We start from the raw sequence: 7319 nt of genomic DNA on the forward strand, positions 1-7319 counted from the left end.
TTTCTGATTGTGTAGTTATATTAGAAATTTCTTGTTTCTGCTCCTGTTCTGTTTCGTCTCTTATTGTTTCCTTTCATGTGTCCTTGGAATTAGAAGACACAGACACCAGAGGAGAAGCTCGGAGTTCCTCCTGGGGAGGTCTACTGTGCCACCAAAGACATCCAACGACACACACCCGAAGGCGCCTATCGCTTGTAACATAGACACAGGGAAATTGACATTTGAGAGATGGTCAAAGTGTTTGCATGTGTCGATGCAGCCATTCAGCCAGCCAGTGCTTTCATTTCATCTTTATACTATTCTTTTCTGATTGTGTAGTTATATTAGAAATTTCTTGTTTCTGCTCCTGTTCTGTTTCGTCTCTTATTGTTTCCTTTCATGTGTCCTTGGAATTAGAAGACACAGACACCAGACGAGAAGCTCGGAGTTCCTCCTGGGGAGGTCTACTGTGCCACCAAAGACATCCAACGACACACACCCGAAGGCGCCTATCGCTTGTAACATAGACACAGGGAAATTGACATTTGAGAGATGGTCAAAGTGTTTGCATGTGTCGATGCAGCCATTCAGCCAGCCAGTGCTTTCATTTCATCTTTATACTATTCTTTTCTGATTGTGTAGTTATGTGAGAAATTTGTTTTTTCTGCTCCTGTTCTGTTTCGTCTCTTATTGTTTCCTTTCATGTGTCCTTGGAATTAGAAGACACAGACACCAGAGGAGAAGCTCGGAGTTCCTCCTGGGGAGGTCTACTGTGCCACCAAAGACATCCAACGACACACACCCGAAGGCGCCTATCGCTTGTAACATAGACACAGGGAAATTGACATTTGAGAGATGGTCAAAGTGTTTGCATGTGTCGATGCAGCCATTCAGCCAGCCAGTGCTTTCATTTCATCTTTATACTATTCTTTTCTGATTGTGTAGTTATATTAGAAATTTCTTGTTTCTGCTCCTGTTCTGTTTCGTCTCTTATTGTTTCCTTTCATGTGTCCTTGGAATTAGAAGACACAGACACCAGACGAGAAGCTCGGAGTTCCTCCTGGGGAGGTCTACTGTGCCACCAAAGACATCCAACGACACACACCCGAAGGCGCCTATCGCTTGTAACATAGACACAGGGAAATTGACATTTGAGAGATGGTCAAAGTGTTTGCATGTGTCGATGCAGCCATTCAGCCAGCCAGTGCTTTCATTTCATCTTTATACTATTCTTTTCTGATTGTGTAGTTATATTAGAAATTTCTTGTTTCTGCTCCTGTTCTGTTTCGTCTCTTATTGTTTCCTTTCATGTGTCCTTGGAATTAGAAGACACAGACACCAGAGGAGAAGCTCGGAGTTCCTCCTGGGGAGGTCTACTGTGCCACCAAAGACATCCAACGACACACACCCGAAGGCGCCTATCGCTTGTAACATAGACACAGGGAAATTGACATTTGAGAGATGGTCAAAGTGTTTGCATGTGTCGATGCAGCCATTCAGCCAGCCAGTGCTTTCATTTCATCTTTATACTATTCTTTTCTGATTGTGTAGTTATATTAGAAATTTCTTGTTTCTGCTCCTGTTCTGTTTCGTCTCTTATTGTTTCCTTTCATGTGTCCTTGGAATTAGAAGACACAGACACCAGAGGAGAAGCTCGGAGTTCCTCCTGGGGAGGTCTACTGTGCCACCAAAGACATCCAACGACACACACCCGAAGGCGCCTATCGCTTGTAACATAGACACAGGGAAATTGACATTTGAGAGATGGTCAAAGTGTTTGCATGTGTCGATGCAGCCATTCAGCCAGCCAGTGCTTTCATTTCATCTTTATACTATTCTTTTCTGATTGTGTAGTTATATTAGAAATTTCTTGTTTCTGCTCCTGTTCTGTTTCGTCTCTTATTGTTTCCTTTCATGTGTCCTTGGAATTAGAAGACACAGACACCAGAGGAGAAGCTCGGAGTTCCTCCTGGGGAGGTCTACTGTGCCACCAAAGACATCCAACGACACACACCCGAAGGCGCCTATCGCTTGTAACATAGACACAGGGAAATTGACATTTGAGAGATGGTCAAAGTGTTTGCATGTGTCGATGCAGCCATTCAGCCAGCCAGTGCTTTCATTTCATCTTTATACTATTCTTTTCTGATTGTGTAGTTATATTAGAAATGTCTTGTTTCTGCTCCTGTTCTGTTTCGTCTCTTATTGTTTCCTTTCATGTGTCCTTGGAATTAGAAGACACAGACACCAGACGAGAAGCTCGGAGTTCCTCCTGGGGAGGTCTACTGTGCCACCAAAGACATCCAACGACACACACCCGAAGGCGCCTATCGCTTGTAACATAGACACAGGGAAATTGACATTTGAGAGATGGTCAAAGTGTTTGCATGTGTCGATGCAGCCATTCAGCCAGCCAGTGCTTTCATTTCATCTTTATACTATTCTTTTCTGATTGTGTAGTGATATTAGAAATTTCTTGTTTCTGCTCCTGTTCTGTTTCGTCTCTTATTGTTTCCTTTCATGTGTCCTTGGAATTAGAAGACACAGACACCAGAGGAGAAGCTCGGAGTTCCTCCTGGGGAGGTCTACTGTGCCACCAAAGACATCCAACGACACACACCCGAAGGCGCCTATCGCTTGTAACATAGACAGAGGGAAATTGACATTTGAGAGATGGTCAAAGTGTTTGCATGTGTCGATGCAGCCATTCAGCCAGCCAGTGCTTTCATTTCATCTTTATACTATTCTTTTCTGATTGTGTAGTTATATTAGAAATTTCTTGTTTCTGCTCCTGTTCTGTTTCGTCTCCTATTGTTTCTTTTCATGTGTCCTTGGAATTAGGAGACACAGACACCAGAGGAGGAGCTCGGAGTTCCTCCTGGGGAGGTCTACTGTGCCACCAAAGACATCCAACGACACACACCCGAGGGCGCCTACCGCTTGTAAAATAGACGTAGGGAAATAGACATTCGAGAGATGGTCAAACTGTTTGCATGTGTCGATACAGCCATTCAGCCAGCCAGTGCTTTCATTTAATCTTTATACTCATCTTTCCTGATTGTGTAGTTATGTGAGTAATTTCTTGTTTCTGCTCCTGTTCTGTTTCGTCTCCTATTGTTTCTTTCCATGTGTCCTTGGAATTAGGAGACACAGACACCAGAGGAGGAGCTCGGAGTTCCTCCTGGGGAGGTCTACGTGCCACCACGGACATCCAACGACACACCCCCGAAGGCACCTATCGCTTGTAACATAGACACCGGGAAATTGACATTTGAGAGATGGTCAAACTGTTTGCATGTGTCGATACAGCCATTCAGCCAGCCAGTGCTTTCATTTAATCTTTATACTCATCTTTCCTGATTGTGTAGTTATGTGAGTAATTTCTTGTTTCTGCTCCTGTTCTGTTTCGTCTCCTATTGTTTCTTTTCATGTGTCCTTGGAATTAGGAGACACAGACACCAGAGGAGGAGCTCGGAGTTCCTCCTGGGGAGGTCTACGTGCCACCACGGACATCCAACGACACACCCCCGAAGGCGCCTATCGCTTGTAACATAGACACCGGGAAATTGACATTTGAGAGATGGTCAAACTGTTTGCATGTGTCGATACAGCCATTCAGCCAGCCAGTGCTTTCATTTAATCTTTATACTCATCTTTCCTGATTGTGTAGTTATGTGAGTAATTTATTGTTTCTGCTCCTGTTCTGTTTCGTCTCCTATTGTTTCTTTTCATGTGTCCTTGGAATTAGGAGACACAGACACCAGAGGAGGAGCTCGGAGTTCCTCCTGGGGAGGTCTACTGTGCCACCAAAGACATCCAACGACACACACCCGAGGGCGCCTACCGCTTGTAAAATAGACGTAGGAAAATAGACATTCGAGAGATGGTCAAACTGTTTGCATGTGTCGATACAGCCATTCAGCCAGCCAGTGCTTTCATTTAATCTTTATACTCATCTTTCCTGATTGTGTAGTTATGTGAGTAATTTATTGTTTCTGCTCCTGTTCTGTTTCGTCTCCTATTGTTTCTTTTCATGTGTCCTTGGAATTAGGAGACACAGACACCAGAGGAGGAGCTCGGAGTTCCTCCTGGGGAGGTCTACTGTGCCACCAAAGACATCCAACGACACACACCCGAGGGCGTGTACCGCTTGTAAAATAGACGTAGGAAAATAGACATTCGAGAGATGGTCAAACTGTTTGCATGTGTCGATACAGCCATTCAGCCAGCCAGTGCTTTCATTTCATCTTTATACTATTCTTTCCTCATTGTGTAGTTATGTGAGAAATTTCTTGTTTCTGCTCCTGTTCTGTTTCGTCTCTTATTGTTTCCTTTCATGTGTCCTTGGAATTAGAAGACACAGACACCAGAGAAGCTCGGAGTTCCTCCTGGGGAGGTCTACTGTGCCACCAAAGACATCCAACGACACACACCCGAAGGCGCCTATCGCTTGTTACATAGACACAGTGAAATTGACATTTGAGAGATGGTCAAAGTGTTTGCATGTGTCGATGCAGCCATTCAGCCAGCCAGTGCTTTCATTTAATCTTTATACTATTCTTTCCTGATTGTGTAGTTATGTGAGAAATTTCTTGTTTCTGCTCCTGTTCTGTTTCGTCTCTTATTGTTTCCTTTCATGTGTCCTTGGAATTAGAAGACACAGACACCAGAGAAGCTCGGAGTTCCTCCTGGGGAGGTCTACTGTGCCACCAAAGACATCCAACGACACACACCCGAAGGCGCCTATCGCTTGTTACATAGACACAGTGAAATTGACATTTGAGAGATGGTCAAAGTGTTTGCATGTGTCGATGCAGCCATTCAGCCAGCCAGTGCTTTCATTTAATCTTTATACTATTCTTTCCTGATTGTGTAGTTATGTGAGTGATTTCTTGTTTCTGCTCCTGTTCTGTCTCTTCTCTTATTGTTTCCTTTCATGTGTCCTTGGAATTAGAAGACACAGACACCAGAGAAGCTCGGAGTTCCTCCTGGGGAGGTCTACTGTGCCACCAAAGACATCCAACGACACACACCCGAAGGCGCCTATCGCTTGTTACATAGACACAGTGAAATTGACATTTGAGAGATGGTCAAAGTGTTTGCATGTGTCGATGCAGCCATTCAGCCAGCCAGTGCTTTCATTTAATCTTTATACTATTCTTTCCTGATTGTGTAGTTATGTGAGTGATTTCTTGTTTCTGCTCCTGTTCTGTCTCTTCTCTTATTGTTTCCTTTCATGTGTCCTTGGAATTAGAAGACACAGACACCAGAGAAGCTCGGAGTTCCTCCTGGGGAGGTCTACTGTGCCACCAAAGACATCCAACGACACACACCCGAAGGCGCCTATCGCTTGTAAGATAGACACAGTGAAATTGACATTTGAGAGATGGTCAAAGTGTTTGCATGTGTCGATGCAGCCATTCAGCCAGCCAGTGCTTTCATTTAATCTTTATACTATTCTTTCCTGATTGTGTAGTTATGTGAGTGATTTCTTGTTTCTGCTCCTGTTCTGTCTCTTCTCTTATTGTTTCCTTTCATGTGTCCTTGGAATTAGAAGACACAGACACCAGAGAAGCTCGGAGTTCCTCCTGGGGAGGTCTACTGTGCCACCAAAGACATCCAACGACACACACCCGAAGGCGCCTATCGCTTGTAAGATAGACACAGTGAAATTGACATTTGAGAGATGGTCAAAGTGTTTGCATGTGTCGATGCAGCCATTCAGCCAGCCAGTGCTTTCATTTAATCTTTATACTATTCTTTCCTGATTGTGTAGTTATGTGAGTGATTTCTTGTTTCTGCTCCTGTTCTGTCTCTTCTCTTATTGTTTCCTTTCATGTGTCCTTGGAATTAGAAGACACAGACACCAGAGAAGCTCGGAGTTCCTCCTGGGGAGGTCTACTGTGCCACCACAGACATCCAACGACACACACCCGAAGGCGCCTATCGCTTGTAAGATAGACACAGTGAAATTGACATTTGAGAGATGGTCAAAGTGTTTGCATGTGTCGATGCAGCCATTCAGCCAGCCAGTGCTTTCATTTCATCTTTATACTATTTTTTTTCTGATTGTGTAGTTATGTTAGAAATTTCTTGTTTCTGCTCCTGTTCTGTTTCGTCTCCTATTGTTTCTTTTCATGTGTCCTTGGAATTAGAAGACACAGACACCAGAGGAGGAGCTCGGAGTTCCTCCTGGGGAGGTCTACTGTGCCACCACAGACATCCAACGACACACACCCGAAGGCGCCTATCGCTTGCAACGTAGACACAGGGAAATTGACATTTGAGAGATGGTCAAAGTGTTTGCATGTGTCGATGCAGCCATTCAGCCAGCCAGTGCTTTCATTTCATCTTCATACTATTCTTTTCTCATTGTGTAGTTATGTTAGAAATTTCTTGTTTCTGCTCCTGTTCTGTTTCGTCTCTTATTGTTTCCTTTCATGTGTCCTTGGAATTAGAAGACACAGACACCAGAGGAGAAGCTCGGAGTTCCTCCTGGGGAGGTCTACTGTGCCACCACAGACATCCAACGACACACACCCGAAGGCGCCTATCGCTTGTAACATAGACACAGGGAAATTGACATTTGAGAGATGGTCAAAGTGTTTGCATGTGTCGATGCAGCCATTCAGCCAGCCAGTGCTTTCATTTCATCTTTATACTATTCTTTTCTCATTGTGTAGTTATGTTAGAAATTTCTTGTTTCTGCTCCTGTTCTGTTTCGTCTCTTATTGTTTCCTTTCATGTGTCCTTGGAATTAGAAGACACAGACACCAGAGGAGAAGCTCGGATTTTCCTCCTGGGGAGGTCTACTGTGCCACCAAAGACATCCAACGACACACCCCCGAAGGCGCCTATCGCTTGTAACATAGACACAGGGAAATTGACATTTGAGAGATGGTCAAAGTGTTTGCATGTGTCGATGCAGCTATTCAGCCAGCCAGTGCTTTCTTTTCATCTTTATACTATTCTTTTCTGATTGTGTAGTTGTGTGAGAAATTTCTTGTTTCTGCTCCTGTTCTGTTTCGTCTCTTATTGTTTCCTTTCATGTGTCCTTGGAATTGGACGACACAGACACCAGAGGAGAAGCTCGGATTTCCTCCTTGGGTGGTCTACTGTGCCATCAAAGACATCCAACGACACACACCCGAAGGCGCCTATCGCTTGTAACACATACACAGGGAAATTGACATTTGAGAGATGGTCAAAGTGTTTGCATGTGTCGATGCAGCCATTCAGCCAGCCAGTGCTTTCATTTCATCTTTATACTATTCTTTTCTGATTGTGTAGTTATATTAGAAATTTCTTGTTTCTGCTCCTGTTCTGTTTCGTCTCTTATT

This window comes from Ornithodoros turicata, chromosome 1, assembly GCF_037126465.1.
Source record: "Ornithodoros turicata isolate Travis chromosome 1, ASM3712646v1, whole genome shotgun sequence".
NCBI lineage: Eukaryota > Metazoa > Arthropoda > Arachnida > Ixodida > Argasidae > Ornithodoros > Ornithodoros turicata.